Below are 12,750 nucleotides of genomic sequence, written 5' to 3' on the forward strand. Positions count from 1 at the left end.
ACCTGCGTCGATTTCCTTACCTGTGCCGATTTCCTCACCTGCGCCGATTCCCTCACCTGTGCCAATTTCCTTACCTGTGTCGATTCCCTTACCTGCGTCGATTTCCTTACCTGTGCCGATTTCCTCACCTGCGCCGATTCCCTCACCTGCGCCGATTCCCTCACCTGCGCCAATTTCCTTACCTGCGCCGATTTCCTGAACTCTCCAGAAGGTTTTCCTGCAAAGGCCACATACGCCAGCCTAAGAAGAACTGGAGTAACTCTCAGCTGGCCAAACTTCCCTAAATGGCCAGAATTGACGCGGGTGGCAGGTTACGGCCCCTTTGGCTGAAAAAAAAAGTTCCTAAAAAAATCGTAACAACTGAGTTACGCTGGTGCAAATTGATCGGGGAAAGTGTTCTTTTACGTTTGGACAAAAAAAGCAGTCTGCTCCAAAAACCGGCACAAATCACTGGGGAAAATTGAGCCCATAGAGAATACCCCTTAAAACAAAAAAACACAAATAAATAAAAAGTAGACTTCACTTTTTTAAGAAATTAAATTAAATTCAATGTTTTATAAAAAAAATATTTTTTGGAAATTAAAAAAAAAAATGTTTTAATAGAACTAACCATAAACGTAATTTCATGGGCAGGGTTTTTAAACATAAGAATAAGTAGTAAAATGAATTTTTTCTATCTTTTAAAACTCTTATTTCCCAGGCGTAAGAGTTTGAAGGACATACGCTGGGCAGGGGTTGGGCAAATAGCCCAAATCTCCGCCCGCGAAGGCCCTCCTCCCAGGGATCCGTGTGATCTGTCAAAATGTCTTTGAATTTAGGTGCATGTCGTACGCACCCGGAGAGGCTGCAATTTATGGCCCCCTGGTTTATAAAGCACAAAACCTGTCTCTCTCACACCAACATGCACAGACTAATTTTTATTTTCCATGTCTGTGTAGAGTAAGATGGCCCACAATGCCCGTGAGTGGTTGGGGATCGGTGGTGAGGCCTTTCTGAAGGAACTGAGCGAACACAAAGAAAGGGCCAGTTAGCTGCAGGGCATCAGGACCAGTTCAGTTCCTGGTGCCCAAATAGACCCTGGAGTCAGGCAAAGTGAGCCTCACGTTCTTGCTTTGCCCAGCTGCGTGTTTAAACCTGTACGCTGCAGAGTGTGAAAAGGAGACTAAATTATCAATGGGCTCGTGCAGCATCTGAGCTTCTGTGATGTGGGAGATGAACATTCTTCACCATTGTAACATTTATTGTTTTTCCTTCCCACGGGACGTACGGGCTGCAGAGGGCGGTGAGACAAGTGGGGGAGGTGGAGGTGTGGGGGGTGGGCGATGGTGCTGCAGAGGGCCTTGAAGGGGGGCGGGGGGAGTAGAGGGCGGTGGGGGAGGCTACAGCGGGCGGTGAGGGAGGCTACAGAGGGCGGTGAGGAGGGGGGCTACAGAGAGCGGTGAGGGGGAGGGGGGGGGCGCTACAAAGGGCGGTCAGGGGCGTGACATTGTAAGTGAGCAGGAGGATGAGGAAGAACAGGGGGGTATCTAGAGGAAGATGAGGTTGCACACCCTGGTGCGAGGGCAGGTGAAGGGGCATTGTCACCCCTCTCCCCACGTGACACCTTCAGGGTGCTGATGTGGGCCGACACTTGACAGCTTCATGAACTGCTACAAAAGTGCAGGGAAGAGGGAAGGGACATGGATGAAACACAGCTTCAGACTGTGCTCCATGTTATGTGGGGCCAGACAGTGTCAACTGGGAACAAAGACAAGTGAAAGTTGACGGTGAGGTTTACACAACTTCCCGGCTTGTGTATTCTGTGCCTCGACCTATAAAGCCCAGGGGCCCATATACCTTATTTACTGCTTTGATAACCTTCAAAGATTTGTACACAAACCTCCCAAGGACACTCACTGCTTGCAGTCCCTTTAAAATTGTACCATTGAGCATGTATTTAGCCCACGGAGATATCTTCACTGCTTTCCTCCCTCAGCCTCTGCACCGAGCGACTTCTCATCCTCGGTGATTTCAACCGCAAGTGGTTTGCTCGGGCGTACCCAAACACACCTCCTACTACACGTTCTGGGTGATAGGGATTACGATGGACAGATCTGGCATGGACAACGTTTTTCGGGCTCAACCGTATAGTGTTTAATAAAGTTCAACCGCACCACTAGTAAAACAGTACACAGTGGTGTAATACAGTACAAAAGTACAACCCTGGTCTGTCCAACAAGCCCCTGCCGTGTCACGTTACCACGGCCTAACATAATATACAGTACACAAGAAAAGAACCTTCCCAGACTAAACCCCTATGGTTTGGCGAGGACATACAATGCCCCTTCACACAGCTAAGTGGTCTTAAGGATGTGTAGGTGTGGACAATGCTCACCCCGATTGCCCATGGACTTGCTTGCAGCTTCTTCCCGTACGACGTGACTCCTGGTTCTGTACCGCCGATGCAGTATTCAAGTCCCAGTTTGAGTTGCGGTCCGTATTGGGGTGGAAGAGCAAGGCTCAGCTCTTTGTGATGTTCCGTCCTTCCGTCCCGTGGTGGAATGCTCGTTTCCTGGTGAGGGCGATGAGACGAGCGAAGTAGGAAGAGAGAGAACTCTCAAAACGCCTTCCTTTTATCCTCCAAAACCCTAGTCTCCTTTCACGGCTGGGCCAGGGTCCCTCTACCCTCCAGGTGTGTCCTATGGGGACCTTTCTGTGCTGGGGGTCGGGATTGTTCGCTGCGCACACCAAACAAATGGCGCAGAATTCTCAGACTTCCTCCCTGACCCCTGGCCACCACCCTGCCTCCTCTCCCCTTCGCCAGATAGTTTCCAGCCCTGGGTATCCCGCTCCTGGGCCCCCGTGGGTCAACTGGAGGAATTCCTCTCCATGCTGCGCTGGAACTATCCACCCATCCCCTTTAAACAGCATCCCCTCTTTAACGGTAATGTCCGCTGCCCCGAACGGACCTTCTACCGGTTCGGCTATCTCCCTTTTTCCCAGGATGGGATCCTGTGCTTGGACTTGCTTTAAGTCCGGGGCCAAAGCTAACCCCTGTGCTCCTCCCTTGTCCCGGATTGCCACTACTGGACCTGCTCCGTACGGATCCCAGAATACCCCTTCCCTGGCCCCGTTTGGCCAACTCGTCTGCCCTTTGGTTGCCTTCCCCTCTGGGCTCTGTCTTCGAGTGGGCCTTGACCTTATGCATATAATGATCTCCCCAGGTGACATCTAAAATTCTCCCTAGCAGCGGTGCTGTTGCTAGGGGCTTCCCATCTGCGGGTTTGAAACCGCGTCGAGCCCAGATGGCCAAGTACATGGTGCACGAATTGCAGGTGAACATGGAATCCGAGCAGATGGTATAGGGGGTGGGGAACTCGTTGGGGTGGGGAACCACGTACACCACCCACAGTTTGGCGTGCTGAGCGCTCAGGGTGCTGGGGAGTTTAATGGCCTTCGCTACCTTAGCCGTGGTGTCATAAATCTCACACCCGGTGAAGCACTCCCCTTTCACCACTGAACTGGACCCATCTACGTAAATGTCCCGGCCTGTCGGGTGTATCCCGGCCCAGAATCCTACATCTAGGTCCCATGCCCCTTCTACCGTCCATGTGTGGGCCGTCCCTGGGTCAATCATATTTGCTGCCAACTTGGGGGCTCGGTCAACCGCTGCACTCTCAGATTCATCTGTTAGAGCAATAAAGTCCAGCGAGCAACGTGGGCACTGCTCACTGTTGTGTCCTTTATTCTCCCGTCTAACAACATCTGAGTGGGGGTGTGGTGGGTCAGTACAACTATCAGGATGATCCTGTAAAGAGCTGTGAGTGCTTTACGGCCCAATGTGTGGCCAGGAGATGCTTCTCGCAGTTTGAATATCTCCGTTCCACATCTGAGAGAACCCTTGAGGAGTAGGCCACGGGTCACAGCTTGCCGTGACGCTCTTGGAGCAGCATTGCCCTCAAGCTATCCCTGCTGGCTGCTACCTTCAAAAAGAATGTCTCCCCACCGTTGATGGCTCCCAGTGTGGGTGCCATCTGAAAATCCTCCTTCCTCACAGTTCTGGTCCCACTCCCACCCGACTCCCTTGCGGAGGAGCCGAAGCAGAGGGGCTGCCGTGGCTGCGTAACCCTCTATAAAGTCCCGACAGTACCCTGTGAGTCCCAGGAGGGACCTTACCCTGGTTGCACTCTTGGGGGCAGGTAACTCCTGTACTGCCTTCCTCTTTGCCTCATCTATAGCCCTTTCACCAGCCCTTACGGTCAGCCCGAGGAATTTGACTTCCTCCCGGCTGATCTGGGATTTCTTTGGGTTCACTTTAAACCCTGTCTCCCACAACAGCCCCAACAGCTCGTCCAGCAGTGGCCCGTGCTCCTCCCCTTTGGCGGAGAACAAAAGCAAGTCGCCCACATACTATTTAGCAGCTGGGGTCAGCTGAAGCCTTTTAGCGCGTTGACCATACATTGGTGGAATATGCAGGGGCTGTTATGGAACCCCTGGGGAAGACATGTCCAGGTGTACTGCTGCCCTTTGAACGTGAAAGGAAACTTGTATTGGTCTTCCCGTTTAACGGGAATGGACCAGAACCCATTGGAGATATCCAGCACTGTGAAAGTGATAGTTATTGTGTATGTAAAACCTCTGTTAGTGACACCACGAGGCAGGGGTACTGTACAGACTGTAGTCCTTTATTGCAGCTCCTAGAGTGAGGACACCAAGAGGTGAGCTCCCTTTTATACTGGGTTACCTGCAGTGTACAGGTGTCCCTTAGGTCTCCAGCAGCAGCACCCTCTGGTGTACAGGTGTGGTATATACAGGGTGAAGGTGCATTCAGGTCTAGTGTTACAGTACATCATAGCCATGCATACATAACAACACTCCCCCCCTAAGCCTTTCCCAAGTCCTTATTGCCATGACCAGGGGAGGTGATCAGCAGTGGGCTGTGGAAGATTGTGGTGAGGGTTGTGTGGGTGCCAGGTATGATCCCTTTCCATGAGACTGGCCTCATACATTTCCCACCTCACACAAAGACCATGTGTGTGTCACTGCGATCCCTCAGTGGGGGAGCCAGTGCAATGGGTAAGGTCCATACATTGTATAATGGGTAGGTGGTGTTGTTTGGTGCTGGGCAGGGCTACACGGCTGTGTGGGCTCCTTGTCCTCCATTGGTGGTGGAAGTCTGGTCATCCCAGGGTCTGGCAGGAAAGCTGGAGGGTACTGGCCTCTCACTCCCGGTGCTGGCCCTGGGGGTCTCCCACAGGGGGATTCCTCTGACATTTACATTATACCTGTAGAACCCAGTGTCCTTTAATGGTCTACTTTTTACATGCACAACACATTGGCTCTGATCACAAATAGTCGATTCTACACTGTTATATCTCTTCACATTATCACATTTAGCACTGACAACACTTTCTTGTGTATCAGTGTCTCCATACAGGGTTACATTTACCATATTAACATTTCTGGCATCATTATTTACATCACTTTTAAAAGCATTCAATACATTTTTTCCATTAGTTTCTCCGGCATCACCATTTAGCATTACCTTTGCATACCTGCATTCGCTTACTGCACTTTTAACTTTAATGTCCTTGGCATCGCTGTGCCCAGTGTGGAACTGTCCCTTTAATTGCCTTGGGTTGCCAGTCTCCTTTAAGGGGGCCTTCCAATCCGGTTCGCCGCTCGGGGTCACGTGTTGCTCCTCCAACGCTGCCCCTTGTGGTCTGGTCGCGGCCATTTTGATTCCAGGTTCTTCACCTCGTGGTGCGGTCACCATCTTCTCGCTCTCCTCGAGGTACGCTGTGGTGATCCTTTTCTCCCCAGGTTCGGCACGGACACCAGGAATACACCTTTTTCCACGATCTTCTTCCCTAGGAGTCCTGCCACGGCCCAGAAGGTGAGGCCTGGACGTTCGGGTTGGATGATCTCACCACGGTGTTGTGCAGTCTGTGTCATCGCCACACAGTCGAGCTGAACGGTAGGATTTCTGGGTGCTGCGATGGATCTAAGTTTGGGGCCACGTGGGATGTCGATTGCTGGGGCCCGGAGGCCTCCATCGCTCCGATCGATTTGGACCTGCTTCATCCAACTTCTTCCCAGCAGCGTTGGACCATCGCCAGCAACGATCCACAAGGGGAGCTTGTACATCACGTCGCCATGGGACACCTGGACCTCCACGCTGCCAACGACTGGGATGGTGCCTTTTGTATAGGTGAGTAGCATTGCCTGGATTGGGGACAGTTTTGGTCGTTCAGCGGGATTATCCCAGAATTTTTCCACGGCCGTCTGACTCATCAACGACTGGCTCACCCATGTGTCGATCTCCATCGAAACCCCGTTGATATCCACTTCCATCTTCCGTGGGGAACTCTCGGTGGAGCAGGTATATATTCCGTACTCTTCTTCCAGGGGCTGAGCAACTTCATCTTCATCAGTGTCGGAGCCCAGGGGACCGGCCAACTCTTCAGCGACACGGTGAGTAAAGCTTTTTCTGCACATTCTCTGAATGTGACCTTTTGCGTTGCAGCCTTTGCAGGTACAGTCTTTGTATCGGCACTGGTGGGCCCTGTGGTTTTCTCCACAGTGCCAGCACGGTGCTAGTCGGTTGGTCCCATGTGACAGACTCAGGGTTGTGGGACTCGGGGCAGCAATCTTGCCTTTGTAAGTCACCATTCTGTTCACTGTGCTCGTCGGGTTAGAGTCCTGGGTGCAGGTCATCATCCGTTTGGAGTCGCAGACTGAAATCATGAAGGCCTGGCTCACTTAGACTTTTTTCTGCAGGGTGACCGTTATGTCTGCAGAGAGCAGTTTATGGAGGAGGCCCTCGTGGCCGATTCCAATAACGAAGATGTCCCTTAGTGCTTCAGTGAGGTGGTCACCAAAATCACACGGTGCAGCCAACCTTCTTAGATCTGCAGCATACTCAGCAATTTCTTGTCCTTCGGGCCGCCGGTGAGTGTAAAACCGGTGCCTGGCTGTGAGGCTGCTCTTTGGGTTTCAGAGTGTATTAGAGTTACAAGCTCCTCATAGCTCTTGGTTATTGTCTTCACTGGGACTAGCAGGTCCCTGACAAGGCCGTGGATAGTGGGCACACAACTGCTGAGCAGGATGGCCCTGTGCTTGTTCGCCAGTGTGGCCGGTGAGTCCCCATCCAGGTCGTTCACGATGAAGTGTTCTAACCTTTCCACAAAGGCATCCCAATCTTCCCCATCAGTGAATTGTTGGAAGTTGCTGAGATTCGACATGTTTAGCGTGGAATTCGTAACGTCATCAGTTATTGTGTATGTAGGCACTCTGTTAGTGAACCCACGAGGCAGGGGTATGGCACTTGAACTGTACAGACTGTAGTCCTTTATTGCAGCTCCCAGAGTGAGGACACCAAGAGGTGAGCTCCCTTTTATACTGGGTTACCTGCAGTGTACAGGTGACCCTTAGTCTCCAGCAGCAGCACCCTCTGGTGTACTGGTATGGTATATACAGGGTGAAGGTATATTAGGTCTAGTATTACAGTACATCATAGACATACATACATAACAGCTGCGGTCGCTGGAATGCTCCCTATAAGATCGGCAACAGCCGCGACTGTGGGCGTGCAGGCTGGGATATTTTTATTGAGCACCCGATAGTCCACGGTGGCTCTCCACGACTTGTCGGGTTTCTTAACCGGCCAAAGTGGTGAGTTTACGTGGGTGGTTATCGGCCTCAATACCTCCTGTTCCACCAGGGATCCCAGTGCCGTCTCCAAGTCGGTTTCTGCCTCTCTGGGGAAACTTACTGCTTCTGTGGCGGTGACATGGGGTCCCCTTGTACTCTGACTTCTACCCCGGTCACCCTGCCACAGTCATGTTTGTGAGTGGTGAACGAGGTGAGGTTGTCCCACACGTTCACCTGATAATGGGCTGGGGCATTACCGACCAGCTGCTCCAGGTCGTAATCCCCCTGGGCTTCATCGTACACATACTACTGCCCTTTCCTTCCCCGTCTCTGGGGATTACTGTTACTTCCCCTTCTTTATCGGAACCCACTGCCCCCCATAGGCAGTGATTCCTTAAATCCACTATAACTCGGTGGACTAACATGGTCGGGCCCGAGGACTCCTGACCCTGGCTGTTCCCATTTTATTACGACTCATTTCCACGTGGCATGGAGGGATCCTAGCTCTATGGCCAGGAGTCTGGAAATTGCCCCAGCCTGCTCGTTCCCTGTGAACCCCACGAGGCTGAATAGGACCCTGCTAGACCTGAGTGAATTGGTCTGGTTCTTTGAGTGGACCACTGTGCTGGAATCTCCGGTGTTCACCAAATATGTCCCCTGCACCGTCTCCACCCCCATCCTCACAGGGCCTGCCCTAGTCATCGTACGTAAGGGGACACAGGTACTCAGGCTGGACACGTTCTAGTCAGGGTGGGGGGCATACGGGTGTGGTCGGGATCACACTGCTCACGGCAGCATCTGCCCTCCCTTTGTCCTGCAACAGAACCGTCCGAAGGGTGGCCACCAGAACATCAAACGGTTCCTCGGTCTCCCCCTTCGCCTCGACGGCCTGTGGCTTTGGCCCTCGGCCCTCGGCCCTCAGCCTGGTCCCCCTTTTTGGACCGGGTACACTCACCTCCAGTGTCCCGTCTTCCCACACCCGTCACATGTCCTGGACTTTCCGGCACTAGCCCCTTCCTGATGCCATTCCTTCTCACCCCCCTCACTGGCCTTTATTTCATGGACCCTTCCCTTTGATTTGATCTCCTCAGAACCAGCCTTAAATTCTAGGTTCAATTTTCGGAGCACGCTGGCCTCCGTATTTGCGAGGTCTTCGGAGTCAAACCATGCTTCTGCCTTGGCCCTGATCCATGGCAAGCTGTTGACCACCAGGGCCCTGAGCCAGTGATTCCTGGGCTCCCCTGGTAGCTGCTCTCGGTCTAAGGCCCCTTTTTGTACACAGGCCACAGCCTGTCTGTGAATGTCTGCGGTGCCTCGCCGGCCAGCTGTAATCTTCATTCTTCTCGGGAGAACGGGCTACCCTGGGTATGCCCCATGGCCCTCAGGATCTCCTCCTTTAGCCCCGCTGTGGTACCTTGCCCCAGCTTGGTGGCTGTGGACAAGGTCTGATATAGTTTCCCGTCAAGGGAAAACAGCAGCAGCCTGTGAACCCCGCCCTCACTACACCCGTTGATACCCCCCAACCTGCTCTACTTCCGTGAAGTGAACGGAGGGGTCCCCGTCCTTCTTTAGCCTGGGCACGCTCGCTACCATGGCCTGCAGTTGTGGGGTTGATAGAGGGAGCAGGTAATCGCTCTGCGGCGGGCCCTGGTCACCGTTTGGTGCAGGCGGGCCGTATTTCTGCTGCCTCAGAGGACACACTGGTCCCGGTGGTGCTTCCGGCACCGGTCGAGCTTCCCGGTCCTGATCCCAATCCCCAGCTTCCTGGCCCTCCTTGTCCCAGTCTACCCGAGCTTCCCCCGGTGGGGCTAAACAAACCAAACCTCTGGCTTTGGACAAAGCTTGGGTCAAACTTGGGATTGTTTCCTCGCAGGGCCCGTGATTTCAATCCTCATACCCCCGACTTCTGGCTACCCGCCAGGCCATTTTAATATCTTTTAGCTGAGCCTCCAAGCTGTCAGCCCTCCTGTTAATCACACGTTCTCCTCCCGCAGAGCCTGCTCATTGAGCTTGGCCTCTGTAACCTGGCACTGCAGCTATTCCCCAGTGTTACGGGAGGTTTCTTCCTGCCCACGTCTTTCCTGCCTTTCCTCGCACAATCCCTTTAGAAGCCTGCTCCCTGCTATTCCCGTGTGTCCGACCTGTGCTCAGACTCCTGGAGCTCATTCTGCAGCTTTTCAAGCTGCTCCCTGAGCAGGTGAACTTGCTTCTGCAGACACAAGAGACAAATCGCTTTCTCTTTGGGCTTCTTGTGATCCTTGCTCCCTGTGCACTCTGTGGGCCCACATTTCCCCAGCCGCCTACAGCAGCGGAGTGAGGGGCGGCACGCCGACTTTTTGGGGCAAAAAAGCGCCAAAAATGTATCTCTAATTTGGCCGCTCCCTTATCGTCGGGTTCCATTGGCGCGGTGCTGCAGAGCCTGCGGGGGGGTCGGAGCTTCAGCCGCGCTTGCTCAGCACAGCCAGCAGGGGGCCGGGGCTTGGGCCCTGCATCTTGTGGAGTGCCGGCAGGGGGACGTATGTCCGTTTGAGCATGCGCGCACGCGCAATTCAGCTTGCGCGCAAGCAGTGAAGCAGGAAGCTTGGCAATCGGCCAATTAAAGGGAGAGCGTCCTCAGTACAATTGGTAATGGACCATATATAAAGATAAGGTCTAAATAATGATTTTTGTGTGGCTGAGGGCGTGGAAAGTAGTGCTGGATAGGTGGAAGAAAGGAGAGAACTGTACCTGAGTGTAAGTCCAATACACGAATGATGCAAGAGTGTGCAACAAGAACAAAGAATTTCCTCCATGAGGAAGTGGAGAAACTCGTGACTGTAATTGAGGAGAAATGGCTGGAGCTGGATATCAGCAAGTGTGGTCCCACAAAAGTTTCACCCAAGGAAATGAGAAGAAGATGGGACCTATTTACAGAAGAATACTCCGCAGGGGTGCATACCACAAGATCTGGAAGCCAGTGCAAAAAGAAATGGCAGGACGTTGGTCAAGCAGTGAGTGTAAGTAATATCTTCATCTTTAAATTGAATTGCAATTGAAAATGTGACCATCTGTATGTATCCCACCCATCAGAAGCGCACCATGTGTGAAAATTAATATTTTCATCTTTGTAGAATAAATTGGCCCACAACAAAAGTGAAAGACTTGAACAGGAGGAGGTCCGCCAAATCTGCACCAACTGTCACCCCTGGAACAGAGGGTTGCTGCCTTGCTGAGTCACACCGGCGGAAAAAGAATCAGCTCTGCACAAGCTGGACCCACACGTGAGGATAAGGGTGAATCATTAAAATGCATAGTCGCCCTTCAAATCAACCTGCTGACTGGCCTGCTACGTGTCAGACTACTCATGCCAGCCATCCTGCCCCCTCCTGTGCTGCTAACCATTTGACTGTTCTGTTGTATTTTGCAGAAGACACTCCTCAACATCCTGAAGATCCACCAGAAAATCCAGATGCATGCGCTCCAGACCAAGGCGGGTGGGGGGAGGAGGGGTCCATGGAAATGTTTTCACGGGAGGATGCAGACCGCGATATGGATCAGTCGATAGTACAGGGCATCACACTGCCAGAAACCTCCATGAGCTCCTCGGCGACATTCCATGGTTTCACACCCTCCGAGGTCGCGGGTCCCAGTGGCGGTGGTGAAATGCATGTTGGGACACCCAATGCCCCACCCTGCGCCTCACACTGGAGGGGTGTCACTAGGCAGACCCACGGTGAGGGGAAGGAGAAGCCGACCAGTCTCTCCTGAGATGCAGCCCTCAGGAGAGGTTAATCAGGTTCTGTCATTGGGTGAGGAGACCAATGCCCTTTCAAGATCACTCGTGGCGGCCGTCACTGGGGTGCGTAATGAGGTAGTGACACTGTCGGGTGAAATTTCAGCACTGAGACGGGAAGTGAGGGCGGGCATTTCAGAGGGTGTACAAACGATGGCAGATGCCATGAGGGAGCTAGCTTCTGCAATAAGGGCACAAAGGCCGGATACTCAAATGCCACTCCCAATACAATCCACGCATCAGCCACCGGTGAGACCCAAGCCGGGCCCCCAACACCGCCCCCCACCACTATCACCGACCCTATGAGGAAGTGCACTATCCCCGAGATGTGGGTGAGGGATGGGTGCAGCCTTTCTTTGCTGTTGTTGTTGTTGTCATTGAAGTGCACTGTAAAATATCCAATAAAAGATATTTTGCATTAAAACTGAATCATGTTCCATTAGGACCACACAACATTGAGGCACAACTGTAAAAAGTAAAAATCCCTCAACCCTGCAGTCATGCGTGCCTGCCACCCCGAGCCCTGGCGGGAGGGCTAGCTGGTGCGGTCTGCAGTCGGCAAGGTAGGACTGCTCTATTTTCTGTAGCTGATTTATCTAATTTATTTTTAATGATGTTGTGCAGCTGTTGTGCTGCTGATGTTGTGAAGGTCTTTAGTATTTTAGAATCCTCTAACTCATCTTCCCTGTGGACCCCACCCCCACCCTCCTATCTCTGGCTACCTGCACTCATTTCTATAATGTAGGTAAGGTTTTTATGTGCCGACAAAAGTGGCCACATACACTGGCCTGTTAGTTTGGAGTAACTTTCAGCTGGCAAAATTTGCTTCTATGGCCAAAAGAGGCGCAAGTGGCTTGTCACACCCACTTTTGGAGAGCAAAAACTAAACTAGAAAAAAACCTAACTAACTGACTTACACTGGAGCAAGTTAAATGGGGAAATTTGCGATTTTTAAGTTACTCCAAAAAAAGCTACTTGCTCCAAAAAAAAACGGGGCAACTCCTGGAGAAATTGTCGTCCAGAGGCCCTAACCTAGGGAATCTCAGAGCGTAACATCTCCAGCACCCAGTGCCGAGACACATTAACTTTAGTAAACACGCAGGAGGAAATTCTCTCCCCCATTTTAGATCTCTTGCCCTCCAAACTGTCCGTAGCTAATCCCAACCTATCGTCCTGCCGCGGTCGCCAATATCTGTAAGTCGTTTGCTCGTGCATAACGAAACACACCTACTACAAGTTCTGGATGTTAGGGATTACTATGGACAGATCTGGCACAGACAACCTTTTTCGGGCTCAACCGTATAGTGTTTAATAAAGTTCAACTGCACCACTAGTAAAACAGTACA

The sequence above is a fragment of the Pristiophorus japonicus genome, chromosome 19 (assembly GCF_044704955.1).
Source record: "Pristiophorus japonicus isolate sPriJap1 chromosome 19, sPriJap1.hap1, whole genome shotgun sequence".
Lineage (NCBI taxonomy): Eukaryota > Metazoa > Chordata > Chondrichthyes > Pristiophoridae > Pristiophorus > Pristiophorus japonicus.